The sequence below is a fragment of the Nothoprocta perdicaria genome, unplaced genomic scaffold (assembly GCF_003342845.1).
Source record: "Nothoprocta perdicaria isolate Ctin4 unplaced genomic scaffold, notPer1 scaffold_24, whole genome shotgun sequence".
NCBI lineage: Eukaryota > Metazoa > Chordata > Aves > Tinamiformes > Tinamidae > Nothoprocta > Nothoprocta perdicaria.
Genome location: NW_020455466.1, coordinates 340,567 through 358,586, shown reverse-complemented (window position 1 = coordinate 358,586; position 18,020 = coordinate 340,567).

Here is an 18,020-nt window from a genome sequence, read left to right as displayed (position 1 = left end):
TGTTATTGTGTATGTGGGTGATATTTTTATGCAAAGTGCTTTATGTACTGTGGTTTGTCATAGACTTCTCAGGTGGTGCCTGCTTGGTTAAGGGCAGGTAAGCTGCTCTGGGACTAGATGGGAGGATGCCAGCCTTGTTAGGATAGTGCCAGCTGCTCGTCTGGTGGGGGAGAGATGGATGCAACGTGGTCTGTAGCCATAATGTCTGTCTGCACTGTTCCTCTGTCATCTTTGCTCAGATTCCCCCTAGGAGGAAAACGATTGATTTATTCCAAAAGGAATGAACTGCCATGCAGGCACTATAGAGGGTAACAGAAAAGTACTGGAGAAAGAGAAAAGAGGATACTAGCTCACATTTTTACCATAATTGTATCCTGGACAGCAATCCCCAAGGTAAAAGAACATTGGTGTCTACTCTTATTGTGACTATGGGCCACACAGCATGCACAAGGCCCTTAAAAACTAAATTTTCTCATATGATTGCTGTCCCAAGTGATCAGTCCCTACAATACAAGATAGTATTATCGAATGGTCCCTGCCATAGTAATGCCAAACACATACTTCTTCTAGCCCCAGCTCTCCTACCATCATTGAAGGCCTTATAGGATGTATATCTTGTTCAAGTGGGCTACAGAAGCCAAATCTACACCATCCCTTGCCTCTACTTACAGCCAAAAGATTGTTCCTCATGGAATAAAATAATCTATGACCTCAGTTACAACTGCATCATTCCTTTTCCTAGCTCCTCAGTCCCTCTCGAGTCTGTGAGTAGATTGGCCCCTGTAAAGGGTTGATGCCTTGAATGCAATCCTGTGTAACAAGCTCCAGGTGACTCTGTGTGCAGGAGACTTGGACTAGATGATCTCTAAAGATCCCTTCCAACCTTAATGATTCTATGATTCTATGTCCTCAACCTAATTTGAACACCAGCTATGTCCTTAATACAAGAGAACCACAATCCAAGTGAAAAAAAAAAAATTGTCCCTGATACCAGCTTTCTGTTTAATTCTGGGAGCTCTGCAGAATCCAGATAGAAACTGGGCTCTCAAAGCATTAGAATCTCAAATCTTTGCCATAAACCCGGTCCTAATATTGAGCTTTGTCATATCCAAGAGTCAATAAAAACAGTAAAAGAAAATGTACTCATGCAAACATCAGCTTCTCTCCTGAAACTGTGGGTTTTGACATGCTTTGAAGGAAACTAGCCTCAGAAGGCTGTTGCTATGTACCTAATGCCTTTATGGATGGCATTAGGCCCATCTTGGGGCAAATGGATGTGGAGGGTGAATTCCTGGCTACTCAACACCAAAAAGCTATGGCGAGAACTAGCCACAGATCCTTGCATAACAACTGAAATATTAAAAACACACACATTCACACATATGTGCAGTCACACACATATACATGATGTTTCCTCTGTTCAAAATACATATGATATGGCTTTACTTCCAGCCTTCAAAGAAGGTCTTCTTATAGCATGATGCTGTTATATTTCATTTCTGAGAAGAAAGATTTAGAAAGCAAAGCCTGTCAAGATATAGTTGAGGAAACGCCTCCTGTAGAGGAAGCCAAATTTGTTTCTTTCCAATACCTTCTTTGCATACTCTGAGAGACGCTGTCCTCTCTCAGGTGCCTAAGTTTTCTCTTAGATGTTCGCTCTGAAAAGGATCCAGTATGCATACATTATGTGCAATCAGGACAAAACAAAGAATGACTCAATTTGCCAAAGCAGGCACTTTAGGCAGCTACTACCTTAATTACCTACTGAATCTATCAGTTTAGGTGATGTGACAATTTCCCAGTGATAACAATTTTGTTTCTGGACAGCCATTCACTTTTTTGGTGAGTTTATCAAGGCCTTCTAGGTAAAATATGCATGAACACATCTTGCCCATCCTCCACAGACAGGCTTTTCTTATCCGAAGGCTAGTATGTGCCCTTGTGTAGCTGACAGTGTTTGAAACATTCTTCATCCTTGCAGCATTAAGGTGGTGGTGGAGAACTTTCTAGCATGAGTCTTTTAAACTTGTTCTTGGTACCATTTCCTTGGTGTGATTTGATCCATATGCTACTGGAAACAGAGCAAACACAAGCACAGTATGGCACAAGTACAGCACAAACACAAGAGTACTGCAGTATCTTTTGAGGGGAAGACAAAAAAAAGCTGTAAGGAGGCAAGATTATAAAAGCTTTATATTTTTGTTCACTTTCTCTCATTCCTGAAACTGCCTTCAGCAATTTCTGTAAGAAAAGACTGTTATTAGTGTTGGTAGTATGGTAGTATTACAGTAACGTTCAGCTAATGATTTTTAGAAAGTGGTTACAGAGATACCTTTTTGCTTGTGTATGTGGAAAAGAAATATGCCACTTATATGAAACATCCTGTCCAGATATACTCAGTTAGTGTTTGAAGACTGTTTATAGACTGTTATACTCCGTTGGTACTAAAATTAATTTCTTAGCTTAATTATTTTGCAGTAGCATAAACCCACTAATTGTGCACCTAAATAAAATTGCATTTTAACAATTTGAATGACTTTTATTTTACCCTGGATGATAATTTATTGACACAAATAGAACTCCTTAATTAAATTTGGCATATCCAGGTCTGTTAAGGCCACATGTTAAACTCTTTGCCATGTGGCTTTTCTGCTTTTTTTTTTTTTAAAAAGCCTTCAGAACAATGTCTTGATATTCCTAGATTAGATGATGTTTATTAAGGGCTGTATAATCAGTGAGTTATTTGACTGTGTTCATAAGGATTCCACGTGGTTTTAGCGTGGACCTTCTCTGAAGAAGGATCATTAATTTATAATTTTTCATCAAATACATCAGAGAGTGAAACCCATTGTTGCTATTCTGGAAATAGATAACTCAAGAAAATCTGGCTGAGAATCTATAAAAATAAAAGGAACATGAGGAATATGGAATTACATTTGTCACTTATCTCTCAAGAGTTTGGATCCCAAGCAAGTTAGGAAAGGTAGAAAGCAAGCAAGCAAATAACTTCAGCATCACTGATCCTCTCAGAGAAGCTGAAGACTCGCGGTGTCACCTGCACATCTACAGAGATCAAACTCACTTGGAGGAGAAGCCAAGAAAGTGGTTCTGCCTGGTGGAGCTGTTTAGTTACAGTGATAATCCTTGTAACATGGGTCTACACAGGCTATGAGAGTTTGTTTCTATGATCTTGTGCTCTGTGAAGCATGGTGAAAAGCTTCTACCCTAAAGTTAAGCTGGAAGCAGAGGTTAGTGGCCATTTCACATCAAAGAAAATGGGTTGATGCTATTGGCTGTCTGCTTTGCAGGACAAACATCCAAGATGCTGCTAGAGACCTCTCAGTTCCCAGCAGTGACCACTGTCAAAATCAGTGCTGAACTTCTGTCACCATGCCACTGGCACTAGCAGGCAGGTCAAGAGTGAAGAGCTCTGCTAGGGAGCTATCAGCAACTGTCTTCTTGCTCACTAGCATGACTGCAAAATCAGGCAGGGGAAAAAGCATTAAAATTGTATTCTTGATTTCACAATTGTGACAAGAAGACAGTGTTTGAATTCTAATTTTGATATTGTGCTTCACTCGAAATAATGACACATTTTTTTTTCTTGATTCCTACATCCATGTTGTGTTTAGATCTTAAGCTTTTGTGTCACATGAGTAAACAATGGAAATATATCCAGACATTTCCATTTGGAATAAATCCACAGTGAAAGACTAAAACAAAGATACATGCAGTATCACAGTGTACATATCAGACTTCAGTTAGGGTTCTTCTCTCTCCTTAATTTTGCAAGCTTGTTGTTAAGTGGCTCCTAAACTATGAGCTATGTATGGCTGTCTCACTGTGAAAAAGTATAGCAGCTTTGCTGCTGCTTTGCTCAGGCAATGGTTTCTTTGGTATGAAGAGCTGTTGCCCAAGCAAGTTTACCATTAAGTTTGCTTTCACTTGGCTTCCTGTGAGCTACTGCTGTTCAGTTCAATTTAATGGCAAGTATATAAAACTATGAGACTCGTAAAAGCTATCTATCTAAAAAGTGCTACCCAAAATAATGCTCAGATTTCATAGCAGCTGAGGAGAAAATCTCTGGTTCTTTCAGGTTCCTTCTATGCACACAATTCCAAAAGCAGAATGGTGCTACCAGCTCTGCTGAGAGTAGTATGCCCTGTGCTGCCCTGCACTTGCTTTGCAAGGACTCTGTCTCCTTCTCTTCCATCATTTGCAAGGCTTTTTGGTTTTAAAACCTTCATTATTTGAGGTCCTGTCACTTCAGGCTATATTGAAGAAGTGGTTGAGTTTCTTGGTTTGTGTGTGTGTGTGTGTGTGTGTTTGTTGTTTTCTTGGATTGGAGTATTTGGGTTCACTGGGTACTGGTATTTCTTTCATGTGCCACTAGCAACCCTTGCTTTCTTCCCATTTATGATTTCGTTTTGAAGCCAGTAGGCCTAATACTTCTTGTGCCAGTCACTAGCTTTCCTTTAGTAATACATCAGGCAGAAATCATAAAGCAGCTCAAAAGATCCTCCTTAGCTTTCCAGAATAAAACTATTACGAAGGAAAAGTACAACTTTCTCCATCCTTTACCCATCTGGTGTCTACTCTGTGATGATTAAAACTCTTTGGCATAATAAACTGATAGAGTATTAAGAGAGCAGCCTTCTTTATCAAGTAGGAATTTGTATTTTTATATGATTAAGAATTTTTTCTTTTTGTTTTTACTGTAATTTGAAATGGTTATATATCTACTTTTGGCAAGAGACAAAAATGAAGGCATTAGGTAAGCAGAATAAAACTATAAACAAGCCTGTTCAAAACAGCCCCTTGTTGTGAGCCTGCCTGCTTTGATACATGTTCCTGTTTTTTTTTTTTTTTTTTTTTTTTGAGAACAGCACATTGAGACTGATTATCTTGACTGCTCTTGCTCCTGGTTGTTGGCTTCTGGGCTTGTGTCAGAAGTGCAGGGAAGTGTTGCCTCCCTGCCAAACTTACAGGCATGGAGCAGAGGAACTCACCAGCATTCTCTGCCCTCTGCAAAACTAGTTCTTCGACGGTCATATGGGGGAATAGGACCTCCACAAGCTGACAGGGCTACCAGCTTCTGGTGTACATTTAAAGGCGGTGGATGTCATTAAATGCCAAGACTGATGTTGAGTGCCTTGATTAAAACAACAACAACGAAAAAAATGCATTTAAAGGGGGAAGGCAAACAAGCCAAACATATTCTTTCCCAAATGAGTATAAAGTTTCTGGAAAATTTCTCAAGATAGGTATCCTAAGTAGAGCAGGATTTTTAAAAAAAGACTGTGTGCTAGCATGCAGTGGGTAAACATCAGCTGTTTTCTGCTTGCTGACATTTTCTTCTAGCTCTTTCAGATACGTCTGCTCACCTAATTCTCTTTGTGGCGTCCTAACTCTGAGATGTACTCTTGTCATTCGGGTTCAACAAGAGTGCTGTGTGCAGTGTGGGGCACTGCCCTTTGAGAAAGGTCTTTGTCTTATTGACTGAAGAAGGTCCTGAAGGCTGCAGTGAGATGGGGCTTCTGAAGGAAAATAGAAATGAACTGGAACTGTGGGGGACAAATGGCAAATACCTTCAAAAGGCTACTGTGAAGGGAAAGGAAACAGAACCACAGAACAGGTGAGGTAGAAAAGGATCCCTGGAGATCATCCTGCCCCAATGCTTCCTCAAGCAGGGTTACCTAAAGCAAGTTGCTTAAGGCTATCTGGTCAGTTGTTGAGTATCTCCAGGGACAGAGACTCCACAGCTCCTCTGGGCTACCTGTAACAGAGCTCAACCACCCTTACTGCAAAGGTTTTCTTATGGTAAAGAAGATTTTCTTATGTTTAGACAGTATAGACATTGAGACTTGGGAATAAAATCCCTTTGTTGTTCCTTAGAAAGGAAGCAGAAATGCCTTTGTCTCCAGTTTAGAGGGAGAAGAGATTTGTCAGAGGCAGGAAAACCTGAAGGATACAGATTGCCCGGCAGTCCTGGAGATAAGAAATGTACTGCTTGTGCCTATAAATAGAAAATCTCTCTCTCTAAGAGTACCTCTGCAGTTGATAAGGTGGATATAAACAAACTCAGAACACAGCAGAGGAGCTGAATGTAATGAAGGCAAACATGTCTCAAGTAGAAGTCCATCTGGCTTCAGCCTACACATCCATATGTGTCACCTCCTCCCCATGCTTGCAAGATAGGGGTCCATTCTTCAGACTTACTGGTCCTCCCAGGCTGTGACTCTTGCATGGTTCCTGTACTAGCCTACTAGAAGAAGGGTCAGCATAACTTATGTCTCTGCTTACTTTACCATTGACTTCTCTTGAGCTGGTGAGAGACATGATGTGTGTTCCACGTGACTCCACTCAGCTTCACGTGACTCCACTCAACTTCACATTCTCCTGCCTATAAGTCCTGCCCAGGTCTGGGAGTGAGACAAGCAGAGAAAAAGCAGAATTGCCTTCTCTCAGATTCCTACTCGGGCAAATGAACATGTGGAAAGTCCTTCATTAGGCCAATAGCCAGTGAAAAAAAAAGGCCCAAAGAGGCCCATTAAAAAGTGCAGACAGATGTGTTATTCAATTTGCTTTGCAATTTCTATGTACAAGAAGTATTCTTAGCTTTACAGATTTAGTGCTGTACAGTATCAGGGATACTGTACAACTGATAGTGCAGGAGTGCAATGCAGAGACTGAGCTTCTGTCCCTAGCTCTGACACAGAGATTTGGTGGGCTTACATGTTCAGTGCTTTGGTTCTGCATATAAGGCAAAGGAGTATCAGCACTTGCCTCCATCCTGAATGATTGAATTGAGTGAATTTGAAGTGATTCAGAGCTTGTGAGGTGCTCAGATAATTTATATGAGTGCCATAAAATACTTGAGAAGAAAGAAAAGTGAAATACAGGGCTGGATGAAAGGGAAAGAACAATGAAGTGATCTACTTCTTACTTCTAAGGCCAAAAGAGACCATTATGGCAATCTAGTTAGACTTCTTCCATAACACAGACCTCAGGACTTCATTGAACTATTCCTACTTCAGAGCAAGAGCTATAACTGAATTAGAGAAGGTATTTTAAGAGAAACTGCCTGACTTGACTTTAGAGGTCTCAGTAATGAGATACTCCACCACAGTCCTCAGTAAATTGTTCCTTCTCTATTAAACATATATTCTTATTTCTTGTCCTAATTTGTCTTGGTTTGGCTGCTGACACCTCATTTCATCTGGTATGCTAGCTTGAAAAGACTTACTGTTATCCTATCTCTGTTCCCTCAGCATAGGACTCAGAGCATCACCTCTGAGCATCACTCAAGGCACCATACTCATTTTCCATTTAATAACCTAACTCCTTTGAGCCCTCAGGCTACAGGTAAACTGGGAGAACCAAGAGCACTTTCTTACTCTTGATTCTGAGCAACTGCTTGGGTTGTGACCTGATTTCATAAGGAGGCACACACAGCCTCTTCCTGCTACTGCTCTTTGTGCTTTGTTTCTCTCAAAAAAATCCTAAGTGCAGAGAGCTCTTTCATCTCCCTGGGGTGGATGGGAACAGGGGTAGGACCCTGCAATGTACCACAGAATGCATGCCCAAGATGGCATAGGTGTATGACCAGAATATTTCACCCTCAAATATGCTCAGCAACCTGTTTACGACCTTAAAGCTCCTTGCTGAACCTCCTCTGTGATTTCAGCCTAAAACTTTGGACTCCATCTCCATATGCACTGTTCCAAGGCTGGTCACACTGGTGCTGAATACAGAGGTAATGTAACTTCCTGAGGTAAAATGAGAAGCAAATGTTCTGCAGTTTTCTCTCCAAATTTGATTTTGATTTTATTTGAATGGTTCTGTGCCTAATTGCTTGCCTGTAGTGAAAACTTAATGTGTTGATTTTCCAAGGGCTACTGTGCAGCACTCGGAGAACAATCAGTCAGTTTTTTTGTCATATCCCAGGCAGCCATAGCAACATTTACCTGAAATGAAATGTAACATCACTTCAGTTCAGGCAACATTTAACTGATAATGTTTCTGCATATCTTGCTAATAAAAATAGATCCCTTCTCTTTTGTTTTAGACAACAGTTAAAAGCAAAGCCAAAACCCCACTTATATTAAGGTGACACAGTACTGAACTGGAAGCTGAATTTGTCTTCCATATTTGACTGCGGTCGTATCAGGTCCCAAACTTGATCCTGAGCCATCTGCTAATTGCTGTGGTTTTGCAATCATATATCCCAAAGCTAATTTAGTTTGGAAGAAGCTGTTGGAACATAGAAACATCCTTGGAAATCACAGAGTGTCTCTGTTAATGGGCAGTGCAGGTTGTTAAACTGCTCCAATCTGCTCTAGCACAAAATAAATTCTGATAGCTACTTTTCTTTCAGGTTCTGTTCTCACCCTCTGTGATGCTGTGGAGGACAATGCAAGTTAAGAGAAGCCCTAAGGCACTCTGTCCTTATGCCACTAAAAGGGCGGTAAAGACACCGACCCTGCAGGCATGATGGACAAGACGCCCAGGGCACCTGGGTACCTAGTATCAGTGAACATGAGTAAGTTTTCCAGCCAGCACACCCATACTTCTGTAAGCTCTGGGGTTCCTCTGTCTGAGCAGCCTTCAAACTCCAAACTACGGAGCGGCTCTGCACCCTCCACCACTCTGCCAGAAGGCAGAGGCTAAATGCAGAGCATGTTCAGACCAAAGTGGGATATTTAGATTGCCATTTTCTCTTGGAAAACCCATGTGTGCTTCAGATGCAGATGGAGTGGTGGTAGCAATACGAAATGTTCCTGTTACTGCCTTGCCAGCCTCCTTGGGGGCCCTTGCTCTAGATATAGCCCTGTCAAGGTTATTAGAAAAATCAAACTAAACAAAGCATGGTGGAAGTATAGACAATGATGTGTCATGATCCATCACTGTTATAAGCAGCCCTCCATCACTCTAATGACACATTTCACTCAGTCATTTAGGATACTTGCCCTCACAACATCCTGGTGGGATAAAGGAAGGGCTGCAGATGGCATAAACTAGGTCTATGTTAATAATGGTGAAAAACCTTTACAAAGTCTTTTCTGTGCTCCTGATGAAGAGGAGGCAATTTAAGCTGTTTCAGTCTGGTTACTGTTCTTGAGCTACTCACATGGATAAAACAAAAATTCTAGTAAAAAGGACAGGTAGAACCTGGGCTTATGATGTACTCTCCTCAAGGCAGGGATCTGTCTTTTTCGACATTTGTCTGTGAAGCACATAGCTAAGACCTTGTGTAAATAATGCATAACATGCACAGTCATATTTTCTGCACATCCCTGCCTGCACAGATGGCTTCAATGGGAAAATGTCATTGCTGATCATTAAAAGACAACAAACTCTTCAATTACCAAAACAAATAGGTGGTATATTGTTAGCTCTTACAGTGAGTAGGACCCTATGTGGTTCTCTTTTTCCATATATGCACCTTCAGCAAATTGATTTGATAAAACCCAATTCCAGACATCACCTTATTTCAAGTTCCGTTACCTAGGAAACCACAGTATACTGCTGGGACAAGCTGCCCGTTTCCATTCCTGTTGAAGCTATTAAACACATCAGCTCTTCCTTCAGGAAGAGCAGAACACTGCTGATTTCAACTTCTTGTTGTTTTATGCAGATATAGATGGTGCACATATGTCAGGAGAGACACGTGGTTATAAACGCCCATGTGAAGGAGACTCACACACATGCTATCCCTAACATTGTCCATGCTTTAAGCATTGCTCATTGAGCTGTGTGGCTATGCAGAGATGTTTTAGGTATCTGTAGTGCATGAAGGCATATGCATATGCACTAGCTCTAGGTACATAAGTATGTGTCCTCATATACCTACTAAGTGCCTCATGTGCCTCGTGTATATATGTGCTTGTACAAGTAGATGCTCCTTCTCTATAAATGGCTGAAATTTTCTGGACTTCTATGAAATGATAATTTATTTGAGTATCCGAGGTAACAGGGTCTGGTTTCCCGGAGATCTCATTTGTGGAAGGTGAGCTCATCTGCTTTGGGACAATGAGGCCTTTGCAGTCCCTGCTTTGCCTTTTCTGCAAAATTAGGCCCTTGAAGAGCAGTTCTGACACATTGCAGTGACACTTGTGAGATGGTTGGTGGCACAAAGCCCACGCACCACAGTGATTTTGTGAAATGCTTGATTTCACCATATGACTATAATGCTGTTATGTGTATACAACAGTGGCATGTCTCTCGAGTGTGAGACATTTTTCTATACAATGGCCTAGGGACAGAGGGAGCTCAGGTGCTGGGCTGATGGCAGAGGGTATAAGTGAACAGCTGGATAGAGGAATCCTGTTTTCTTCATTGCACCAGGGTCCAGGAGCTGCACACCACCGCTGGGATCCATTCCCATACATAGTCAATTGGTCTACTCTTGTTTAACATAGGTAACAGTGACTGGAACTAGTTCTTATTTATTCCATATTCCATAGATAGCGTCCATAACTCATAGATAGCGTCCAATATTCCATAGATAGTGTCCATTTTAACGCTTTCTTTTACAGGAACGTGGAACCCAATGTGCAGCTCACAGATGGGAAAATAAAATCTCTCTGCATATGCATATCTCTCTGATTAGCTAGCTCTGAGCTGTAACTTATTAGCCATCTGTAGGCATCGACAGCCCTTTACCCTAAGTATCAAACTACAACTACAAATATTATGACTGCTCTCCCAGAAAAGAAAAATATCTTGTGGAGGTGAAAATCGTGCCATGACAGGAGTCTGAGACCAAGTCTAGCCTAATGGATTTTGAGGCAGACTTTATCCTTTTTGCAAGAAAAAATAGCAGTACCTATTCCTTTTGATAGCCTACATGTGCAAAGAGGGAGAAGAACGAAATGCACAAAACACTGGGTTGTTGATTTCGTTGAGTCTTCCCTCTCAGGCTGCCCTTCCAAGAACTTCTCCATGAAGAAGCAGCTGCTGAACTACAATTACACCACATCAACACACTCACGGGCTGCAAAGTTGCACACGTAACACCCAACCACATATCCCGTCTGTGGCAGACTCTACCACCTCCACATGAGGCTCTTGGGGAACGTTGGAGGCATTCCCTCTTGTCTGCACCTCTTCTCAGGCCTGTCACAGGGGACTGGGGACTGAATACAACAAATGTATCCTGTTTCACTTGAGGCTATGGTGAGCTTCATGCTAGGTGCAACTATGAACTGTAGAGGCCACACTGTGGCTGTGGTGTGTCTTGTGGCTTGGAATACATACACGCACATGCACACTGAGTGAAGAGAAGGAAAGGGAGATCTACAAGCCAGAGCTCATCTTCCAGTAGATTTGGGCAGCTGCAGATTTATAGAAGTGATTTCTATTTTTTTTCTATTTCAGGGGATATTACTAAGCCCCAGCCTGAGGGGCATCTTCTACTCATTACAGTGCTTAAGCATGTACTTAAATGTTGTTCTGACCAGCAACTTGAAGAATAGCAAAGTTGTGTATTTTCTCTGCCAAAGCCCTGATGCACAAAATGCTCAGATTTCCTAATGTCTGTCCATACAAATATGAGCAGGCAGCATTTGCACTGGGACGATGAGTTATTGCAAGGGGCATTTACCAGGTAGCAAGCCACTCTTAAGATACCTGCCTTTGTGTGAAATGTGCAGCAGAACTATAGTCCTGTCATTTTTTGTAAGTAACTACATCTGCACTGTTCATCCAAGTGTTGTGCATTTGGCTTTTAGCTACTTGACTTTCTATTGAAATTAAGCAGAATCACAGATTGGAAAATATGCTTATAATCCCTACTGCTTTACCTGTTTCTCATCTATGCTCATTGTGTTGACTTGTCTTCCCAGGCAAAGTGGTATTTTGCTTTGATCCCATGTATTGGTGCGATACTGCAGTAGATCAGAACATTTTCAAGGATGCTGATGCTCAGGCTCATATCAGCAGGGAAAGAAAAGAGAAATGTATTCAGGGTAATGCTTGGCTCTTCCTCCAAGAGCGACCTCTTCCTCTGACCTCTCGGTATAGAGACTCAGCTCAGTATTAGACTTGCCAGTTAAGTTTCTTTTGCACAGACAGCACAGCAAGCATCAGAACTGCTGAACCATGGCACATGCTGGTCAAACTAGTGCTTATGAGGTCTAGCTTTGCAGTAGCTAGAATCCAAACATTATGAATCATACCTTATAGAATATATATATTCTATAAGGACCTAGACTGTATGTAGCACACTTTCTAGGCCATCACTTTGCAGTCTCACTAATTGACTACAAAACATATGCTTGCTATATATTCCAACTCCAATAACTGTCCTGATTAGGCATTTGTCAGGTGCCAACTTGCCATATTGGAAACATTTGAGTTTGCAAGTGACTTGCTGACCTGGTTAGTTTGTGCCTTTCTACAGATAGATAGATAGATACTTGAAAATCCAGTTTATTGACTGAGGAGCCCTATTTTCATCAATATGTCAGCACTGTCATTACCTAGCTTTATTTGGCACTACTGAACCTAGTATGAAGTCCTGTAGTATTCTGTAGTTTCCATGATTGATATAATGAGCTTGTCTCAGGTCAATAAGGTATATGTAGTTATTGTCTGTGTATATATCTGTATATGTGTGTATATATATACATATATGCACATACAGAGGAACCTCTCTATGTATTTCAAACTCATAGATAGCTAATGTGGAAATGACTCATGATTTCTTTAATCTACTGTATTCAGGATGAAGTAGGACATTTAGCTGCTCTGGATGATGCTGAGGGAGTAAGCAATAGCCTATCCTGATCAAAGTCTCTGCAATGCATCTTTCACTTTCTGGGGCAAAGATTCCTGCAGCTGGGGGGCTACTTTTATGAACAGATATTCTAAGAAGGGATTTGGCTATAGCAATTGTATCAGTGCCTGGGACTCCTTCTTGGAAACTTTTGTGTGTCAGACATTTCAGCTGAGTTTGTGTTCAACTGAGTTATGCACAGCAGCATCTCTGGAAAATTTTGCTTTCCTGCCTACCCTAAGTAGTTTTTGACTGTAATATACCTATATCTTGGTGGATATTATGTATTCTTGGGTGAATTTCTCATTTGAAAAAAAGATTTGGCAACAGTAAAACTGTCTGAGATATAAAAGCTGCTGATGGCTCACAGAGATAGTGCCAGCAGATGCGTTTGTGTCTATGTTATCCTGCTTTCTCAATTTGCCCAAAGCTTGTCTGTTTTTTGACAGAATTACAAAATGAGTGTAGGAAGGGGGAGAGATGCAATTATAAAGACTAAAGCATTTACTTACTTTCTTGCAAAACTAATTCAAGGTATGGATGATGCTAAATAGATGGAAGGCTGTCTAGAGGCCTATAACAATGCTACTTTCTCTCCAGATGACTTTTTTTTCATATCTTGTGTCTTGCAGTATGTTATTCTGTGCATTTCCTGTGTCAGAGGTTCTATGCAGGCAACAGAAGGAGTCTTCAACCTACGGCGGTTCCCACACCCTAGATCCACATACTCATTGACTTGGAAGATCTGTGAGCATAAGGAGACAGTGAAGATTTCATCACCACCACCACCTCCTTTACCTGGGGGAGAAGTTTGTTTCTGAGCTGATGGACGCCTTTATGTTTCTGCAATTTGCTGCTCAGTGGCCCATTCTCACCAGAGGCAGAGGCTCAGGCTGACGTTTCTTGGTCTAAAACTGCTCCAGGCCACCTGATCCTTTCTGTGCTAAAGTACTGTTTTCAGGTTGGTTTCTATAACTTAGCCTAAGCATAATACATACTTTGAAAGATAACTATATTGGGGAACTGCAGTTTCAGATCTGTTTTCCCCATTTGAGGAGAACTGAACATCAGTTGGAACAGGAATACAAGTGATAACGGGGGAAGTGGACCACCTATCTTACAAGAAAATACTGAACTTGTTTTGTTTAGACTAGCAACAAAAAAGCTAACCAAGGCTGGAATTGCTATATGTGAATAGATGAAAGTGTAGAAATGAGCTATGTAGGAGTCAGCTTTGCATAATAGCAAATACCTTTAAAATATCTAAGAGACAGTCTAGAGTAAATTCATTTACAGTTTCTCACTGTAAATGAGAAACTTGTTTCTAACAAAAGAGGTTCTCAAATGGGTTTACATTAGCCTTGCATGTGATGGAGTCAAAAACAACTTTAAGGTAAACCTGAGCAATCGAGGAAAGGGAGTCTACAATGCACTACCTGCAGTGAAAGGATCTTGGGCTGCATGATCTAAGAGGTGATTCCAGGCCTGTATTTCTAAGATGGGAACCACCATTTAAATACAATATGTGAACAGTGAATTTGTAGATATCTCATTTGGGTACCTAAAATCACTTAACAATTGACCAGGGAGGCTTTTCTATTTGTATAAATAAATGTATCATTATGTTAATATCAGATATTAAGATGAGAGCGCTTTGGAAACATCCAAATTAAAGAATCCTATTAAGGAGAAAATAAATAATCATCTGCTTGCTGGGGTATTTGTCATGTATGTTGTGTATTTTAATTTTGCGTCAAAGAATTATTCAATGGTTTATTTGGGCAACACATTTTTTTGAAAACACAGTTTATGGTTGTATAATTAAGATTGTATCATGACATTCAAGTACACTTTCTAACTTTTCCACCACTGTTCTGACTTTTGAGTGCTTGATTTTGCAAATCATATGGTTCTTTTAGCATAGAGAGATATTTTACTTGTATTAGTGGTGAGATGTATTAATGGGTCCAAAAATGGTCAGCCAAAGCACATTTTTATCAATGGTCCTGTTCTCAGTAAGACAGCAGAATTTTAGGCCAGCAATACGCAACAAAATACTAACAACAAAACTTGATTAATCTGAGTTGTGTTTTATGAAGTTCACTTGCAGGAGCTACTAACACTAAAAGAAGACAAGGAAATTTACCTCTGGTAACGTTTTTATTCCTAAACCAATTATTTTCAAACATGTCGCATGCACTCAGTGAGGATTAGCTATATGACAGGCTTGAACTTTTAAAAACAAGTGAGTTTTAAATTATGAAAGAGCAGGGGGAAAAGGTGAGAATAATTTTTACCATACAGAAACATATAAAGTTTTTCAGTGCATCATCATTTCAAGTCTTCTTGTCATAAATGTAAAGGAAATTATTCTCCTTCTCCTCATTTCTTGACTACCTAAAAAAAGAAATACTCTGTTTTTGGATGACAGAGACTAATTCTTAATAAATCTTTTATTAAATAAATGGTTTATTAAAAAATAATTCTCCCCATCCAGCCAAGGAGTATTTTCCTGTTAAATGCTTCCAAGCAGTTGAGTGTGTTTATTTTTCAAACTACATGAAAGAACATCAACAGAATTCTACATTTCTTTTGCCTGAGTGGATGGAATATAGGTGCCTTGTCGGAGTCTTTATTATAGGCAGTTCAAAATTCAATTTCAGAAAATATTCTTGTATATTATCTGAAAATGAATTGTTGTAGCATACATTCCTGGAAGCAAATTTTCTGCATATTTATAAATAAGGGATTTCATACTTCTTGCATTCCCTACATTCACCTCTAGGTTAACAGGTTTACTGTTTTCCTACCAAAACAAAGTAGCTCTCATTCTCAGAGCTGAAAGAAAATAAATGCAGCTCTTGGATTTTGTGGGAATTCTGCCTATACTTTTCTAGTTGTGTAAGAGTTTAAGCCAAGTGTGAAAAAAAAATCATCTCCAAAGCAAATATTTATGGAAGTAGAAAGGTGGCTGCTAATTCAAATGTGACTTACTTCAGGATGGTATGATCCTGACAAAAGCTCTGCTGAAAGGATATGGTTTGCAAGGACGTATTCCCGATGCTGGCCACTGAAACGATAGATTGCCAGTGTCAGGAGAATCAAAGTGGTCAATAAATATATTCACCAGGACAGACAGTAGGGCATTAGGATTTCAGGGTGACCTACGTTGGTAGAATTTTCATTTATATCTATTGATGTTATTTTATTTTTTTAAAAAAAAAGTCACACTGAGCTCCAAATTGAAACACCAGTAACACCCTTGGGAAGCTTGTAGAAAACCAGTAGTGCTCAAACAGTGGGTTAGCTGGTGGCCAAGGACAGATGGCTTGCATTTTTTAGGCAAATTGCATACATATTCTCCTTTGGTTTGAGGTACTAATGAGGGAGATCAAAAGGGAATGGATATTTCTAGCGCTGAAAAGGACTGAGAATATTTAGTGCAAAAAATGGAAAAGGGAGACTGGAAAGGAGATAATTGCAAGTTTCAGGATTTAAACTTTAAGAGAATAGAGTGAGACCAGTAGGAGAGACTATCTGTGTCATACCTAGGGTTTTCTATATTTTTTTCAGAGTGATTTCTTTTTCCATATATTGACCATTCTTGGCAAGATGATGTTGCACAAGATGGGCAACAAACCTCCTTTAAAAGTGTGCGTGGTCCTGCCTCCCCAGGGCTTGAGGGCTCAAAGATATCATCTGATGGCAGCAACTTAATGTACGGGGTAAACAGCAGGAGTTGATCTTATGCATTGGTCCACAACAATTGTAAGCTAAATTACATTAGTTTAAATGTTGCTGAAGGAAGTTTGGCTGGCATGTATTAACTCATTAAGCTACTTCATTACTCCTCTTATAGGAAAAGGTGATAATTTCAACGGACTGGAATAAAATAGGGAGTTCTTACTGCATGAGACAAAAGAGTACCATGCACGGCTTCTTGGGGCAAATGTTGGTAGGGGATGTCTGATCTTTTAGAGGGAAAAATGATCTGTGCTGTCCTTCCCAACTCTGGATGAATCCTATCACAAGGGAGTAGCCCTCAGTATTATCACTGCTTATCCAGAGCAATAAACAGCAACATTAGCCTCAAGGGACAAGTCTAGCATGAGGAACTAGACTTCATTCACCATCATCACTTCTCACAAGGAAAGACATTGGCAGGTAGATCTGAAACACCTTTCATCAAAAAAAAAAGTGATTGAAAGAATTTTTTCGTGAGGAACATTTGTGTAAAACTATGTCCTCAGTCTTTTTCCAAAGAGAATTAGAATCCTTCCCCAATCAAACTTTTCTCTTGCTAAAATATTGTTTTGACTTTTTTTAAAGAGTGTAAAGTGGAGGTTTTTGATGAGTTTGAATGAATGTAAAATGGAGGCATGTGCAGAGCAATTTTTCTCCTGGAAGAACATCTTAATATCAAACAGTGAGATGCTCTGGGATTTCCTAACCTGGATGTTGCATATGCCACCTTTCCTTCGGTTGAGATTGCGTTGCCATTGTGGAAAGATGCCCTTTGGGAGCTACCATTATGTGCTTGCTAACATTTGGCAGTCATTCCTCTGCATGAGCTGTGGGGAATCTCCATCACTGTGTAGCCATCTGAACCTCATTTCTAGAGGATCCCAAAGGTCTTTGCAATGTTTGTTTATTATTAGCCTCATTTATCTCTCTCATGACTGATTTTGAATATAAGGAAAGTGGATCCTGTTAAAAAATTCATGTGTTACTATCTAGGCCACAGAGTCAAGTGTGGAGTAACCTATATTTCATCATCATACTATTAAATAACAAGAATGTTTTACTTTATGCCAACTAGCTAAGCACAGCTGAACTAAATTTTAACGTGTGGCAGAGAGCTGACATCTGCTAGATTACAGATGTCATATGTGGAGCCAGGATATTTTACTAAAATGATGAGTGAATTGCTTCTGGCATCACAAAGCACCTTATTCTTCTTGCTAGGGAAACATTTCCGGTTTGCCATGCCCACTATTAACCATTGATCCTAATGGTAAGCCCACAGGGAGGTAACAGCACCTGACCTAGAAGTCTTCCTCATGCTAGCAAGATGCTTAAATCTGTGTGAGAGGGAAGAGTGTTTAGAAAAAAAAAGTGGTTGCATGCCCTGTGGAAGAGTATTTAGGGAATGGTAAGCATGGCTGCTAGTCTGTGAGCAACATCCCTATGGGTAAAGCTGTTATTGGTGACACACAGTTTCCAGCAACAGCAGCTACCAAAG